The 17,897-nt window shown below is 44.5% G+C and overlaps 1 pseudogene; it reads left to right on the top strand.

Annotated features, from left to right (window-relative positions):
* LOC142433597 (AP-3 complex subunit sigma-1 pseudogene) overlaps positions 1-5,107 on the top strand; it is a 45,501-nt pseudogene extending 40,394 nt beyond the window's left edge.
* The last annotated feature ends 12,790 nt before the right edge of the window (positions 5,108-17,897 follow it).

Below are 17,897 nucleotides of genomic sequence, written 5' to 3'. Positions count from 1 at the left end.
CCATAGAGTCAGTTCTGACTCATAGCGACTCCTATAGGACAGGGAAGACTGCCCCCATGAGATTCCGAGACCAGAAACTTCCTACTGGGAGTGGAAAGCGTTGCTTTTCTCCCGAGCTGCCTAAAGAACAGGCGCTATGCTACCAGCTTTGTTAAATACAGTCAATCATTTAAAAAATACAATCTCTCTGAAAGCACTTTGCCTTTCACAGATCTGAAGGTGAATTGGCAGAATCTTAAAAGAGAAACTGAGCTGAGAAAGGAAACACTTCTTGACCAGAAACTGGATGCAGATTTCACACAATTACAACTCGGTAGTTTTGCTTAGCGGGGCTCAGGTTGTCTCTCATCTGGGGCAACTATGCAACCAGTTGGTTACTGCACTGGACACCTGGTGGAGGGTAAGCATGTGCCTCATTCATTTTTGCCTCGCACCACTGAAATGCAGTTTATAAAGTTTCTGTCAAGGGGCTGGTGAGAGTTGTCAACTGTTGGGCTTGCTTTCATGTTTCATGGTCTTGGGTAGGAGCTGCCCTGGTTGACACTTGTGGCTGAAAAGGCTAGGTGTGGGGATGGATGAGACATGGTGTGCAGTGGGATCAGGAGTGGTGTGACTAATACATGGAATACAAAGCTCCCACCACGTTGAAACTCCCAATTCTATATGTGAAGGCACACTCATATCTACACTAGAACCACTTTCAGAGGTCATTTTGATTGTGGTGAAAAAGTAAAGGGTTAAAAAAAGTCTTGGATTACATCTGCCTACCATTCCTCATAACTAGACCTGGACTTTATTGTCCATTATTTTGTGTTCCCCAGAGAACTATCAGGAAACTCAGGAATTAAAGGAATGCCAGTTGAGATGTTTCAACAAACAGATACAACAATGGAAGCGCACCCTCTTCTATGCTCCCACATCAGGAAGATGGCTGCCTGATCAACCAACTGGATATGGTCCATATTTGTGCTCATTCCAAAGAAAAGTGATCCAGCAGCATAAAGAGATGGTCAAATAATGCCATTAACACTACACACAAATAAAGTTGTGCTGAAGATTTATCAAAGCCAATTTTCGCAGTACATTGACTGGGAACCACCAGAAATTCTAGCCAGATTCAGAAGAGTATATGAAATAAGGGATGTCATTGGTGGGGGCAGATGAATCTTAACTGAAAGGCGAGACAGCAGAAGGGTGTTTACTTGTGTTTATGGACTAGTCAAAGGCATTGGACCATGTAGAACATAACAGCTGGTGGATATCATTGAGAATAATGGGACTTCCAGAACGCTTACTCGTGTTCATACAGAGCCTACGGGCCACGAGGCAGGTGTTCACAGAGAGCAAAGAAAGACTGTGAGGTTTAAAATCAGGAATGGTATATGTCAGGGTTCTATCCTTTTACCATCCTCGTTCAATCTGTATGTTGAGCAAATCATTTGAGAGGCTGGACGATATGAAGAAGAACATGGCATCAGGATCAGAAGAAAAGGCTCATTAACTACCTGAAATATGCAAACAACACAGCTTTGCTTGCTGAAAAGTCGAAGGGCTTGAAGCACCTGCCGATGAAAATCAAGGGCTGCGGCCTTAGTGTGGGTGCTATGGCAACACAATGAAGACAAAAATACACCTGACCAATAGACAACATCATGAAAAGTGGAGAAAAGGTTGAAACTCCCAAGAACTTATTTTACTTGAATTCCCAGTCGCCACTTTTGGAAACAATAGTTGAGAAATTAAAAAAAAAGGATTGTATTGGGCAAAGACCTTGCTAACATCTTTAAAATGTCAGAAAGTAAAGGTAACACTTTGAGGACTAAGGACTGTCTCAAGTCAATGCGTTTTCCAGTCACCTCATTTGCACGTGAAAGCTGGAGAGTGAGGAAGGAAGACCCAGGAAAAGCGGATGGATTTGAATTATGATGTTGAAGGAGAATACTGAATTTACTACGGATTGCAAGAAGCACGAATGGGTCTAACTTGAAAGAAAAAAAAAGGCCAGAACGCTCCTTAGAAGCAAGCATGGCTCGGAGCAATCGAGAGCGGGGCGGGAGGGAGCAGATGGGGCAGGGAGGCCGGCAGGGTCTGAGGCTAGGCTCGTGTGCCCGCCTGCCCTGGCCCCTAGTGCCCACCTGGTCGGTCCGGCCATCTTCAACAAGCACGGGCAGCCGTGGCTCTCCAAGGGCCACGAGGCCTACAGTGAAGATACGCAGCAACCAATCACCAGGGAGACGTAACCTTTGGTGTCCAAGAGAGATGAAAATGTTTGTAATTTCCTAGAAAGGAGGATTGTGACCAAGAGGATCTGACAACGAAATGATGTATAGACATTATCCAACGTTATATTTTGTCTTCGGTGTGGATTCTTCAGAAAGGGAACTTGGCATTTTAGATCTAGTTCAACTTTTGGTAGAAACATTAGACCAGTGTTTTGAGGATGTCTGTGAACTGGATTTAATGTTCCATGTAGATAAGGTTCACAATATTCTTGCACAAGGGTGATGGGGGTAATGGTTTTGGAGACCAACATGAAGGAGATTGTTACGCACACTGATGCATAAAATGAACTGGAGGAATCTGAGGCTGGCTCGGCAGGAGCTCCAGCCTGTGCGGTACCAGCTGTAAAGAATATGAATCTTCCTGAGGCCTCCAGAAATATTAACATTGGTTACATCAGTATCAAGGTGCCAAACCTGCCCGCTTTTAAACAAAAATTAAAAGATGACACCCAGGTAAAATCCTGGGGGGAAAGTCATCAAGTTTACCATGCAGTTATTTACTCAAAATAGAGGAGGAGAGTCTTCATTTGCTCTTGAATTTAAGTCACGGTACTGTATAGAAGTTGTACAAAATCAGTATATGAAATTCAATGTTGCTTTTCTTGCTCCCCGATTTTAAAGAAATTGAATAGTTTTTTTGTGTTGTTGATTTTTTCCTTTTCTAAACTGCATCCCCAAGCCCACCTAAAGGTGTGCCTCTGTGTATTGGCTATTCCAGTATTTTGAAAAGTGTTCCCTAATTATGTACAACCCAAAATGTTGGTGGTTTGTAGGGATCACAAGTCCAGCATTCCTTAACGCCTTCTGTTATCCATCATCATTGTTATTTGAAGAACTGAGTATGTATTTTGCAAGTAAACTCCAAGGTAACTGGACTACAAAGCACCTTTCTGTTTGCCTGATATCTACTTAGCAATAATTTTTATGTCCTTCTGATTCAACAAAGTAAAGAAAATACATTTTATCACTGTTTTGTTAAAGGAGCAAGCATGGTAAAACTGTGTCAGGTACTTTGAACGTGTTATCAAAAGGAAGGGTTAAAGGAGAAGGACATCCTCCTGCTTACAACAGAGAAAGGAGGGTGATCTTCACTAAGATGGATCGACACGCAGGAGCTCAGCACACAGTGAGCTGCACCCATGAGCTCACACACATCAGTGGCTGTGCGGATGGCCCGGGTCCAGGCAGTGTTTCTTCTGTTGCACCTAGAGTCACTATGAGTCAAGACTAGCCTGACAGCACCCACCAACCACGGAGTTGATCTAACACTCAGAATGTCTGTTGATGGGGTGAATAACCAGGAACATAGAGGAATGGGGAGAACAATGGTCTGCAGTGGCTGTGTCTGTTGCTTTTTGATTTCGGGTTGTCTAGTTTTAGCATTGCCTCCATGGAATTGGGAGGGTCTCCCCCTTCTTTGCATATACCTTGAACTCCCAGCAGCACTGGAAGCTAAGATAGGACCGTGGAGATAGAGTTGAAAAGGTTAGGGGTGACTGACACCTGCATTTCCACATTCTCAATGAAGTATCACTGACCCACTGAGGAGAGTGAAAAAGACGCACTTTGATACGAGAGCTGGCTTTGGTGGTTTCTCTCACCCTTTCCTTCCAACACACACACACACACACACACACACACACACTTCAAATTTCTATGCGGAATGACCTACTTCTAAGCAGAAGTCTGCTCGTGTGGTGATTAAGCCTTGGTTGCTAAACCAAAGGTTGACGGTTCAAATCCACAAAGGGGATCTGTGGGAGAAAAGATTTAGTAATCTGTGTTTGTCGAAACTGTAGCCCGAAACCCCTATGCCGCAGTTCCACTCCGTCCCGTGGACTCCGCATGCATCGGGATTGAGCCCATAGCATGCAGCGACAAGGTAGGCATGTAGTGATTGCTAGGTCTGTCCGTGAAGATGCCTACGTTGAAGAGCACCGAGCAAGAACAATGAGCACCAACGGACGGACGGACGGACGGACGTGGATGCGCCTCCTCAAGTAACACCAGTCTAGGATGCTAGAGGAGAATCTTCTTGAGGGATCAAATGAAAGGGACCCAGGAAGATGGTCCCTGGACTTCCTTAAAGGCAAAATATTTCACTGTCTATTTATCTTGTTCACAGTTATAGACGACAGTGTAGGAAGGAAGTTTCAAGGAGTTTAGAGGTATTATGTCAATAACAATCAGCATATTGAACGAGGTGGAAGTATTCAGAGGGAAGTGCCAGAGGCAGTGAGGGGTCTGGTTTTATTTAGCACATTTAATAATGATCTGGAAGAGGGGGGGAAAACACATTAAAATCACAGATTGTACTAAATTGACAGGTGGTGTAAACACAAATGAGGGCAAACAAAAGGATATAAAGAATTTAGAGCAGAAATGAGATTCTGTCAGAAAAAAAATACTCTCTCACATCTGTGCCAAGGATCTTAAATCAGCAATGGAAATTGTTTTAAAAGTCACTTAGCTCAGAACATGTTCCTAGACATTGCTCACATCTGTAAGTGCCGCCCCCACCCCACTCCTAGCTATTTTATTCTATTGGATCACACTGTTGATTCCCATCTTCTGAAAGCGCAAGTCTGATCATGTCACTCCTCTGCTTCAGAAGGCTTTATATTTCCTTTAGGAGGAAACACAAACGTCTTTGAAAGGTTCTGTATTTCCTATGAGATGTACTCTAAACGCCTTAGCCGTATGTAATGTCCTTCCGCCATGATTTTGGCCCCTGCTCCCAGCCTTGTTCCCTCATCTCCCTGGATGGACTCTTCATTGCCTCCATGCTGAATGACCTGATGGCGTGCCACCTCAGGACTAACTGAACCATCTGCGCAGGACTCCCTTGTTCGTCTTCCCTGGGGGATCTCCCTGCGATCTTCACAATTCCGTCCTGCCAACCCCTCCTCCAGGAAGCTTTCAGGCACAGAAAACATTCTTACCTCTCAGTTTGGATTGGTGCCTTCCTTGGCGCTGCCGCCATACCTGTCGCTCACTTCTCGCTCAACACACGTTAACCATCACGGCGTTATTTATAGAGCACTTAATTATGTTCCAGGCACCGTGCTATGCATTGTGCGTGCATTATCTTTGCAACCCCAACAACTCTAGGAGGCAAGGAGCGTATCATTAGCTCCGCTCCCTGGATGAGGAGATTTCATGTTAGGTGAAGGAAGTTGCCCAAGACCGCACAGCCGGTAAGGGGCGGAGCTGACATTCAAATGGCTTCAAAAGTTGCCTCTTTTCAACATTATCCTATTGTTTTCTTGTATGTCTCCCCTCTGGGTAAGCTTTTTTAGACAAGGGTCGTTTCATGATCATTTAGCATCTACAATCTCTTTCCTGATGTACACATGAGATCCATGAGATATTCATGCCACCAAGAGTCTTGGCTCTTACTTTTTATTAAGATTTTTTTTCTTATTTCGGCCCAGGTATCCGATGGTGGCCATGACACCCGGGAACGAAAGGCACACTGGTGTCCGGTTGGACAAAGAAGCTCCTCCTCCAGTTGGACTACTGGGTCGCATGGCTCCTGTGCATCTTTTTCTGGTCTGCAGACTGGCTTCTCAGCCACAGCTCTGGGGAGCAGTCCATCGCAATGACCAGAGAGTCATCTGTTTAAATACCGTTTGGGGAACACCTGCCCGCATTACAGATTCTGTAGGGTATAGTTGAGGAAAGGTGCTCTGAAAGATTTCCAGGTGATTTTTCAACAGTGAGATTATCGGGTACCACTGAACTAAATGCTTTTTAGCAAAGAAATAAGCTGGATTAGTATTCTTCTTGGAGGGCTGAGAGGACACATTTTGGGTAACCTGGTCATTTTTATATATTGAAGGGCTGTCAAAAGAGCAACCTGCATGCTGTTCAGTTAGTGGATTTCATACTTAATTTACTCACAAACGAGGCCTGCGTTATTCAGAATGCTTAAAAGATTGCGAGAAACTTAGTATCTAATATTTTGTAGCAATTTTCCTGAGCTTAAAAAATGTTAACATATGTAACTTTGTTTAATATTCACTTTATAGGCACAATGATGCTTCCCTTCCAAATGAGCGAGCAGAGGCTTCCACACCTACCCTAAGTGAGGGCGCCAGTCAGGAGCACAGCCAGACTCGGAGTCTGCAGCTTCCCGTTCCAGGGCTGTTTATCTCTCGCCCTCAGCCACTACCTCACACCTGGGACAGTCAGCGTCGGGCTTCCCAACACTCACATGAAGAACCAGACTTCAGTTTTCGCCGAGCTTTAGATTCCTAAGGAAAGGAGGACAGGACTTCTTATTTAAAACCTCTGAAGAGAATGGATTGCTTAATGTTGCCGATGGCTTTACTCTACTTCTAGCAATTTCTATGGATCTTGAAAAAATGACTAAGGTGGGTGGAAGAAAGTGTCTTGGAATTCAATGGCTTTCGAACATGCAGCCTAACAACGTGCATTCTGCTCTACGGTTAGGTTAAGGATCTTATTCGTTGATATGAGTCGCCTTTGATACCCAGATGCCCCCAAAGCGTGTTTCTCCTTTGACCTTCTCCGTTTTAGTCAATGGCATTGCAATCAACCTAGATGCACGGAGGCCAGAATTAAGTTTTGGTTTCTGTTATCCTCGCTCTGCCTCCTAATTCCTCGTAAATCCTCTTGGCGGGCTGGGTTTCTAAGTTGCTAACCACAACCCCACAGCAGGTGTTCCTCCGCAGAAAGAGCTCCGCAACCCAGAGTGGCAGTTCTAGCCTGTCCTTTCGGGTCGCGGCAAGTCAGAACAGACTCGGCAGCAGTGAGTTTGGAATTTTGGTCCAAAAAGATCACGGAATTTCCCATTGGTTTCCACCGTAACTTAATCTAATGAATCCAATTTTAAAGACTCTGACTGGTGGTGCTGGCTGATGAGGTCGTAGCTCCCTGTCCTGGGCCACTGTTCTGATAGAGCCCATCCTTGTAGCTCGGGGTGGGGGCTGGGGGTCCTTCCATCTCTGCGAAGTTCTTTCTCCTTTGAGGTTGACCTTCTCCAGGGCCTGGTCCCTCCTGGGAATATGTCCAAAGTACCTGAGGCGAAATGTCTCCCATCCTCCTCCCAGAGAGAGACCTTCTCAAATAAACTCCAAGTTACTCACCTGTTTTATTTTCTTTATAGGACTTAAAGGCCACGCAGTAATTTACATAAAATGTATCAGCGTAGACCTTGTGCTCTGCGGCTGTGTTGGTTGGAGTTACACCCCAGGTGCAGCGGAATTCTAATCAGGAATTCACTGCCCCAGAGGATGGTGGGAGGCTATTAGCCCACACTGCATCAGAAAGGCCACACACCAGAGGAGACTACTCAAAGCACTTCAACTCCCTGTCTCTCTTGATAAAGATGTTTTGCTAATTAGCATAGTGAATGTCAGAAGTGGGTTTTTATTGGTAAAATTAGTGCCTTGTTAATTAGCATGATGAATGATAGAAATGGGCTCTCGTTGGGAAAATTAAAGGTGTATATGTCAAAAATATTTTGGTCGCACCCTCACCCTGGCATAAACAAACTATGGGAAACTCGGAAACCACTTATTTGGGGGGTTGGAACGCAAGGCTTGATCCCTAAATCTCCCATGTTCAGAATCTCCCTTCTGTAATGTTGTTACTTCTGTTCTGACGGAGCCTTGCATACAAGATGGTGTGGTTGTATGAACTGGACAGCGAAGCCACGGGAGCCCCTGTATTAACTGTCCTGTGCTTGCTGGCTACGACGTTTTATTTTTGTCTGTGTGGCAGAACTTGGTGGGAGGTTTGCTTTCATTATAACCTAGCAGCAAGATTGTCGAGAGAGCAGTCTACGTTCACCCACCGGAAAGCTTGTGATGGTGAAGGCGACCTACCCCACATAACCTGATTCGTGCGTACCAAATTGACTTGCACCCGGTTTGCATCATTCGGTGGAGAACGTGCACTTGCGTATTTGTTGCTTCACTGTTTAGTACTGCCTTTCTCCAATGTCAAACACACCAGAACAGGGCTCAGAAGTGATCACTTCTAGCTGTATCTGCAGAGCCTGACACGTAGGAAGCACTATGGCAGGGACTTGATGGTTACGTAACCTTGTTGAAAATAGAATTGGGGGAGGAGAGAAGAATTAAAAGGGGGCACAGAATAGAAAAGCAGAATGTAGGGTAAGTGGAGGGACAGGTTGTCACCAAACCAAACAAATTGGCCTTATACAGGCAACCAAGGAAACGTGTCTAACTGTATTTTCCAAGTTGTGGCTGTTGAAACACTGACCCTGCAAGATGCCCCCTCTTGGTTGCCCAGTGCTGCCTTAACACCGATACCTCCAAGGGTAGCTTTAGAGAACTGAAAGGTATTTGCTCAGAGACCAAGATTAACGGGACAATTCAGAGCCCTGTTGATTCCTTCGGTGAGCCTCTCTCTTACGTTGCGTGCCCATCAGTGACCCTTGTGGCTTCTTTGCTTGTGGGCGACCCTCCAGGTGCTGTCTTCCCCTGAGCTAGCACTCTGTGTCCATTCTGCTCCTTCTAGAACTCAGAAGTGAATAGGCTTTCTCCCGACCTGCCTTGCTCAGACATGGCACTATCAACACAACAAAGAACCTTCGATGTCAAAATAGAATCAGATTTACCGCATGAAGCAAACAAACAAACAAAACACTCAAGCCATTTGCTTGGAGTCAACATTGAGTCAAGGCAACTCTGCAGATGCCAGCGTGGAAATGTGCTCCACAGGATTCTCAGTGGCTGATTTGGGGGTGGTAGAGTGCTAGACCTTTCTTTGGAGGCCCCTCTGGGTGGATTCAAGCCTTCAGCCTTATAGGTAGCGGACAATTATCTAATCATGTGCATAACTGAGCCACTCTATTTATGGGCATATCAGCCAAGATTTCGACTTATATCACGGAGGGTCGAAATTCAATCAATAATGGATGCTATGAAGGAGAACATATTTAGTGGATAAGTAAGATCGGTGTGGCTCATATACAACCTCTCCCTCTTGAATTTCCATAGTGCTGAAGAGCACATTAAGGGCTCGCAGAGGCATTTTAGGAAATACACACACTCAAAGCAAACCAAATAAAGCCTGCATGCTTTCCTTTAGCTAATATTTCCCAAACTTAATTGAGCCTAGGACTCTCTTTTCCTGTGACATTTATTAACAAACCCTGGAAAGGCTTTAGGAGCGCAAAAAGGATGCGAATAGGAACCTGGCAAAGAAAATATCAGTGGTTTCATTAGCCTGCGAAGCTAGTCTGGGTCTAACCTTTTCTGCCCGTGTGTCTCATGCACACGGGGCACCAGAGCCTGGGCTCTGAAGCACTCAGGAAGCGACTCACAGTCTGCATCTATCTTCTGACCCAGCCTTAACCCAGAGAAAGGAAGATGGACTGAACAGATGAACCTTGGAAGCAGGAATACTGAGAGATAACTAGGAGCAATCATGCACTGAAAATCGGATATGAGCGTGAGCTCCAGTGTAGCAGAAAAAACGAACCCAGGAGAGTTCCTAGTACAGTGAAACCCACTTACTACATCCTTTTAAAGAGCAGCCGAACGCGCGCACATGCACAATGCTTCTTTCCTTGGCCTTCCGAGAAGTATTAGGAAGGTGTTTCCCTGTAGTAAGGTTCATGAGTTTATGGCCTTGGGAATACCTTTGAGAATAAACTCTAGGGATTCAGTTAGAGAAAAGAGAAGCCACTTTTAATGGATTTTGTCTACAGCTCCTTCCCATAACACTGCCCCTAGCACATCTGAATGAGTTCCATTTTCTATACTCAGCAAGAGTCGAAGGGAGACGATGATTTTCTGCTTTCATTGTTCTTAGTTCACTGAAAATCAAATCATGCAACCACATTGGGCAAACACATCTGGGGGGAGATTTGTAAAATATACATACAATTATATTACTGAATGTTGCATAACATAGAGGGGATATGAATATATGCAAAGGTTAAACAAAAATAAAAAACCACCACCGTGGAAACGTGCTGTGTCATCCCCAAACCATTGTATGTGCAACTCTTTCTTCTTTGAACTTCTTTGGTCTCATCTTTGTCTTACCAATTGCCATTCATCTTTCCAACCTCACTTTAAGTGGCATATCTTTTGGCAGACTATCCCAGAACTACCTTCCTAAACAACTGTGTCCCCATAGCAACTGACTTTATCATCTGTGGCTGCCCACGGGACGCCCCCTTTGCACTTGAGTATGGACACTCTGGGGACAGGGACTACATGCTTCTTACTGACTGGCAATGCACCTATCACAATGGCCAGCCAATAACTGATGCTTCATCATTTGGGGAAGCGTCCATTTCAATATTGTTTTGATTTAGGTCAAGTACAACTTACTTTCTGATATCCAAAGTTGCATGTGGAGAAAGCTATGCTAGCATGGCCATTGGCTTCAGAGTAAGCTAATCAGAATACCAAAATAGAAATATAACTTAATTTTGAAAATTGGAAAATAAAGAGATAAGTGATGGTGCTGGTGAAGTAATCTTGAGTTTTGCAAGTCCATAAAAATGAATGATGCACTTCCTGAAAGCATTGCACTTGGCTATCAAAGTAAGATGATTGTGAGATAGTTTTCTTTGTTTAAGATGTTTGGTTTATAGCAGTATCTAAAAGTTAGCTTTGTGGTTTCGAGTTACAGAATCGTTGAGGCCAACTATGTGAAAGCCACCAATGAAGGAATAAGCAAATAAATGAGAGTCTGCCTACACACACACATTTTCAAAACTTTGTTTCCCTGAGGAATTGTTTATTTGTACTTATATGACTGTAGGTGTATGTTTGAGTGTGTGTGTAGGAGAAACAGGGGGCAGTGAAAGGAAGGACAGAAGATGCAATGGAAACAGCAGAAAGTAAAGATATACACAGGAAAAATAGACTCCACCGCCAAATTCCAGTGTCTTGATGTAAGTCATTAATAAAACAGTACAAGCAGACGTTTGATGGATCCGAGTGAAACTGAAGCCTCTGTTTATGTGGGAGTCATTTTTGATATTCTGCTGGTCTGAATATCATTAGGTTGCATCAGGTGTCTATCATCTTTGATAAAACTAAAAAAAAAGTATAAATGAAAGCAATTCGATGATGATCAAAATTAGATTGGATGTCCCCCAAAGAGTAAATGAACTAAAATTGTGGAGACTTTTTAGCGTAATTGAGTCTCTTGAGAAGTAATTCTTTACTAGGCAACCAAGATTATATAGATTGGTTTCAAATTAACTCAAATATAGATGATACACAGAGTAGGCATATTTAAAGAAGGGGTTAGCTCGAATAGAACATGGGAGATGCTGGGACAAGACAAAGGGAGCAAAAACATAAATAAAAATCATACTCTGGGAGAGACTAGACTCATGAGCATAGTGGAGATTACAAATTTTTGAAAGTCAAGCTTCAAAATGTTCAATTTGAGCTCTGTACCAACGATCTTCATTTTATTTTAAAAGAAGCTGGGTGAGCATTTGGAGAGGCACAAAGAAGGAACAGAACGATAGAGGCGCTCATGGTGAGCTATAAATCTTGATGCTTACATTGGGAGGGGGGAGTTGAGGAGTATAGTGCAGTACTTGTGTGTGCTGGTTTTTTTAAAGTGACAAATGGTGTTTCCATTTGTGAAAGTCATTTACAATTGGCCATTAATACGAGGGGTGGAATAGGGAGAGCCTCTTGCAGAAGTTTAAAATTTTCAGCCATCAGATTTAGCCTATTTCATTTAATTCCATTTAACAGCTTAGAGTTGATTTTATTCAAATATGTATAAGGTCTCAAATGGAAAACATTTTGGTAATTTGCATGGCTATTTTCAAGACTGCAAAATCTAATCGTCACAGACAATAGAACCAGACTGTCGGCAATGGAAATAAGGGACAAAAATGACTGATGTAAATCAGCCCTTGAAAAGTTAGGTTTCTCCCAAGTCGACCCAAATCAGAGCAATATCTTTTCATATAAAGTTAATGCTTTTGGATATAGAAACTGCCTATCTTGCCCGGGGCCATACTCTACTCCGGCCTTCCTTTCTCTATAGCACTGCATTTTAACATGAGGAAGTCCATCGCTTCCTCTCGATGAAGGGCCTCAACTTGTTTTAATTACTTGGGGACTTAGCTTATACATAAAAAACAAACATCTTTTACTTAGAGTCTTTGGGGTGGCTTTTAGCATCCTTTCTATCCTGGTACCCTGGAATCCGCTGGGTACTGTCATCATGATAATTGTGGGCCATAGCTGTCTTGTTTGGGGGCCATCTGCTTTCCTCGCTTGAATAATACGGTTTGTCACTGAGCTCACATAAATCACAGTCAGGATAGTTTTCCCTCTTCCTGACGTGACAAACACCAAGCACAGTTCGAATTCAGCCTCGTAATTAAGCAAGACCCAACCTCCACAGTCAGGGCTGATGCCGAAGAATTTGCAGCCGGGAGGAAGGTGTTTTGTGTTGACCTTGAATGGCAGACACCTTAGCATGGGAGACACCTCTGCCCTGCTGCTTGCCTGCCCTTACCTGTGATCCGAAAACATAACCCCAGATTTGGGGGCCGGTGGGACACGGACTCTAGTCCCTCACTGCGAAGCTCCTGGGTGGCCAAATGGGCTTATGTCCAAGAGGTTCGTCAACTTGTTTTAAGAAAGTAGAAACTGGGTTTCTCAAATGAATTCCGCAGCGTGTGGGTACGCACGAGTACACATTCGGATGCCCGCTCCCTCCACTGAAGCTGATGCCAGGTGGGTGCCCTTTGTTTTTGGCCAGGGAGCAGTGGTTACCAGCAAAGCACCAGCCGCTCGCTCGCCACACCTGAAGCGCCTCCTCTTGGGAACATACAGGGGCAGTTCGTTCCAACCTGTTCTGTAAGGGGGCTGGGAGTCGGAATCGACGCCATGGCAATGAGTTTGCTTTTGGTTTTTCTAGGCCTGTTCCTGAAGCCCCGAGTTTTCCAAAGCCTTTCTGTTTCAGGGCACCCTGACTGCTGCGTTCCCTCGGTGGCCAGTTCTCTCTCAGTGTTGAATGGGCTCACTTGTCCTGCCACTGCGACTCTCCATAGGTTGGCCAACTCCATCAATTGATCAGGACTGTCCTGATGCGGGCACTGAACGTCTTGCATCTCATGAAATCGCACAGCCACAGTCTCGAAAGCTTCGTTTCCCCTTCTGAAAACTCAACACTGTGAGGAGACTTCCCTAGGACTGACACTGTTGTCTTACTGCACTGAAAAAAATCATTAAAAAAATTTTTTAACTTTAATTATAAACTTGATGCTGTTATGAAGGCAATGGGCATCCTCCTCTTTGCACTATTTTCAAAGCCAGCAATTTCTAATGGCACCTCTGAAGCCCAGCATCCCTGACTGCGGAGTCCGGAAGTGCATGAAGCTCCAGCCCTCCTCGCGCTATTTTCATAACCAAGCTGGTCTGTGCTCCTTTTGTGAGCTTGAGCACTAGGCAATATTTGGCCAGAGAAAGATGCTCCTCCATGTGACAAAGTTCAAGAATGAGAGTCCTAAATGAAGCGCTAACTTCCCGTAGGACTTCAGAGAACAAGCAGGTTTCATCTAAAGAAGGGGTGAAGTAGGATGAGCCTTTGTGGTTCCCCTGTCTTTTGTAGGGGATAAAAAGTGGCTGCCAGTTGTTATTGTAGACAAATTGCAAAATCTTGTTTCCAAATGTCTTGCTCGTCTTGTGCTCCCTCCCAGTCCCCAGACAGTACAAGTTACCACGTCCTCTTCCTCATGGGAACACTACCCAGAATGTTAAGCATGGATTAATGACAGTCCTCTGTAAGACAAGGCCGGGGGGGGGGGGGGATATAAAAGGCTTTCAGCTTCAAAATGTTTCTTAGTGTGTTGAACTTTATAGTATCAAATCGGGTCAGTTTGTGTTTTGTTTAGCATAAGATCCTGGTGTGATTATTGGGCGATTTAGTTATGAAAGATATTTGATATATAGCCAGGCATTTTCTCAGAAACAAATAATTATGTATTGCCATACACGTCGTCCCATATACATAGACACACACCAGCTTTGGAAAGAACAAACTTGAACTAGAATTGGTAAGGGAAACAAGATAAAACGCTGAGGCTGAGGAGCAAATGGCCAAGTGAGATTAACGAGGGTTTCTTGGGGTTGTGCTGTGACTCCCCACTGCCACGGAGTCAATTCTGTGGCACAGTAACCCTTCCTAGGGTCTCTCTGGCTGGGAATACTTACGGGACCGCATAGACTGGCCTTTCTCTCCTCAAGCAATTGGTGGCTTTGGGCGGCTCACCTCGTAGTTGGCAAGCCCAGCGCTTAGTTTATTTGAGAGTACCACTAGGTTTCCTTATAGAAAAGCCCAATTTAGTTTGTTTTTGGATAAAGAAATGAAATATTTCATGTCAAATGAGAAAATATTTTAATGATATTTCAAGGAAGTAGGTAATTGTCCTTCCCTTGTCTTTTCTGCTTATTTCTTTTCATATGTCTGTGTTTCTGGCTCTGATGTTCATTAAACCGTGACATGGCTCATTCCTCCCTAAATTAAAACATAGGCTGGAGGATGAGGAATTGTTTCAGGATAGAAGAGGGTCAATTCTATCTCACTGTAATTTGTAGAATGACGAGGAAATGTCGGAGGGAATCCGGGAAGGGCATTGCTAACTGGGAAGAAATTGGCAACATTCCCGGCTGACTCTAGAACATTTTGACCAGCTTTCTTGGTGTTGCATTCCTTTCGTCTGAGCTAGCTTTGCTTTGGTATTAAAACACAAATTGATCTGTTGAAAAGTCTTCAAGAATACAATTGAGTGGCCATTCACAACATACAATGACCACCATCTCAGTTGTTGGTGTTTCCGGGTAAAACCACAACCCAACGTTCTCTTTTTTAAATTGCTTTTCTTGAAAACCCGAGGTGTCCCAGGCAGAGATGCAGCGCCAGAGTCAGAGTTATGCTATCCGTCCACAGGAACGCAAGGGAAAAGGGTGACGTGTCAAAGTGCTAATATGGTCCTAAGTGGTTCCCAACCCCCCTGCTGAATTCGCTCCGTGGCGTGTCAGTCCTGAGGGATGTGTGCCGCACTGATAAGCTTGCTGCTGAAGCGTGCCATCTTCTCTCCTCTCGAGCTGCCTCGGGCTGAGTGTCAAAAAGACCATTGTGCACGCACAGTGTTGCTTTCCAGTGGACTTCAGCACACTATCGGCCTCACAAGCACATTAAAAGTCTTACCAAAGTTAATATTTGCCCCCATGATAACAGCATCCCCTAAAAATTATTAAAACTGCACAATTTATTAATCATGTCAGGGAAAAAACCAAATTTATAAAAAGCTAGTGGAATCATGAGCCAGGCTACTTAATGATTTATTTTTTGGGGTCTTCAATGTGCTGAGGTTTATAAATCATGCTGTTCAACCCTGAACAGCATCAAGAGGGGAAAAAAAAAAAAGGCAGTTGCTGGTCCTGCCCTTCTGTTCCCAGTGCTCACCTGTGCCCGCATGGAAGCATGCGCATGACTCCAGCGCCCATCCGCAGCCTCTCTGTTTCAGACGGGCTGTTCCTTTTCATTATGATAGTGCTTAAACATGGCATTGTATGAATATGATTTAAGACTTTAGATGACAGATCTAAGCCTTCTCAGAAATAAATATTAACTTTATTATTTAGGCAGAGAAGCCAGACTCAGGCTCCTTGTATTGTCTCAAGGCGTCTAAGTAAATCAAGATTGTGTCCTAAAAGCTTTTTCCCCAGCCTCACTGCTCATTTATTATAGTCCCTGGTTTTAAACAAACAAAACACGTATTCCAATGGGAGTGCTGTGTGTTAACCTCTAGCACAGGCGGCATTGAGGTTCTCAAAGACTCATCCCCCCGTCGACTGACTGAGCACGCTGCGTGATCATCTCTGCCTTCTCGCCGGCTCGGACGTTCTGAGAGTCCCAGTGCACAGCGGCAAATGAGGTTCAGCAATACCCCTATTGCTGGCGCTTGGGGTCCCTGAAAGACCTGGGAAATTTTGCCCACGGCACCTTTCGACTTTTGTCCTAAATTAGCTGCAAGAGACCCAGAGTCCACTCTGGGCCCATCTGCCCCATTCTTGTCTGTGCTGATCATGGAAGAGGAGAAAGTTTCCAGGGGAAAGGAGCTACATTTTAAAGGAATAAGAAGTTAGAGTTGGGGTAGAATCACCGAGATCCGTCTAGAAAGAAATGGGCAAATGCAGCAGCACTAAACAATCCTCTGGGGCTAGTTTTCCATTCAAGGCTTTGGTGACCTTTGGCCTGACAGTCCGCTGGTGTGGACGTTCCGCTCTAATGAGGAGCATCTCGTCTGGGTGCCTTTCCGTTTGGGGTCGTGGCTCCCTGGTGACTAATCTGTGCACTGGCATGGTCTCCAGCAGGTCTGATGTTTTACAGAGTGTCACATTGTGACACTGTCCTAAAGTTAGCAGTAAAATAAATATTCAAGGGCAAACCAAAAAGACATGTAACTACAAGTTGTTTTAATACTGTTTCTCTTGTAGAGGTAACTTGATACACATACTTTTTAGGAATTAAAATAATAAACATCAATAATGCGTGGACTCCACGTTTAATTGGATTTGCCGAAGTAAACAAACATGCCTGCACTTTTTATATGGAGTCTCCACACTTGAGAAACATAGGCCGGACTTTATATTCTATACTGTTTGATTGGACTATAAACTCTATTCCCCAGGTGCTGATGTCACCTGGATGCAGCTCTGACTTTTCTTTCTTTCAGATACAACAACTCTGAAACCACAAAGCTAATGAGCCGGGCTAGTCGCTTCTGATCAATGGGGATAGGGAGCCCCTTCATCGGGCTGAAGCGTGCCTGAGGAAAAGGTAAGGTAGTTTGGGATGTCCTGTTTTAAGCAGCAGAGGTGTATGAAGGTAACTTAATTTAGATTTTAATTAGTATGAAGAATGACTACACGCAGTATAATTCTCTATTTTGAGTCAAACAGAAAGGCGAAATTTCACTGGCTGCCATGAAAACCTTTGTTCCCCATGAGGCGACAAGGGGCGGGCCGTGGGGGGGGGAGGGGCTGGCCTGGAGGAGGGGCCCCGCACTGACTTTCTCGGGAATGGTCCAGTGACAGAGAAATTGTAGAACACACCGTGGCCAGGGCGCATAGTTTCTCTATTTTCTTGTCTGATTAGATCCAGCAAAATAAATGCATACACGCACAAATAAATCCAGCAAGCATTTATTTGGCTCCAACTTTGTGCTAGGCTTCCATTCACACAGATACGTGTCAAATGGATAAGCACAATGGGGAGGCTAAACACCCCGAGAAAGAAGCTCTTTGTGAAGGGCTCCCCGGATACCGCAGTGGTGCGGGTGCGGGTGTGGGTGAGGGTGTGCGGGGCACTCTTGGTGAGCTAAGCGCAGGCATTGGGGGCCGAAGACCTTTGCAGAAGCAGACGGTCAATGTATTGTAGGAGCTTTAGGATAACCGCTGTCGTAGAACAAAGGCCCCAGCAGCCTGTGTGAAATGTAAGGGCCACTCGTTGATTAGCTAGAATCACTGAACCTTATGCTGCCCTATATGTTCAATGGAATCCATAAGCACCCTCCTAAGAAGGGAGGCATTTAGATGAGATCTTTAAGACTTTGGTATT

Source organism: Tenrec ecaudatus, chromosome 1, assembly GCF_050624435.1.
Source record: "Tenrec ecaudatus isolate mTenEca1 chromosome 1, mTenEca1.hap1, whole genome shotgun sequence".
Taxonomy (NCBI): Eukaryota; Metazoa; Chordata; class Mammalia; order Afrosoricida; family Tenrecidae; genus Tenrec; species Tenrec ecaudatus.
Note: the sequence above shows the minus strand (reverse complement) of the source record. Positions and strands in the feature narration are given on the sequence as shown.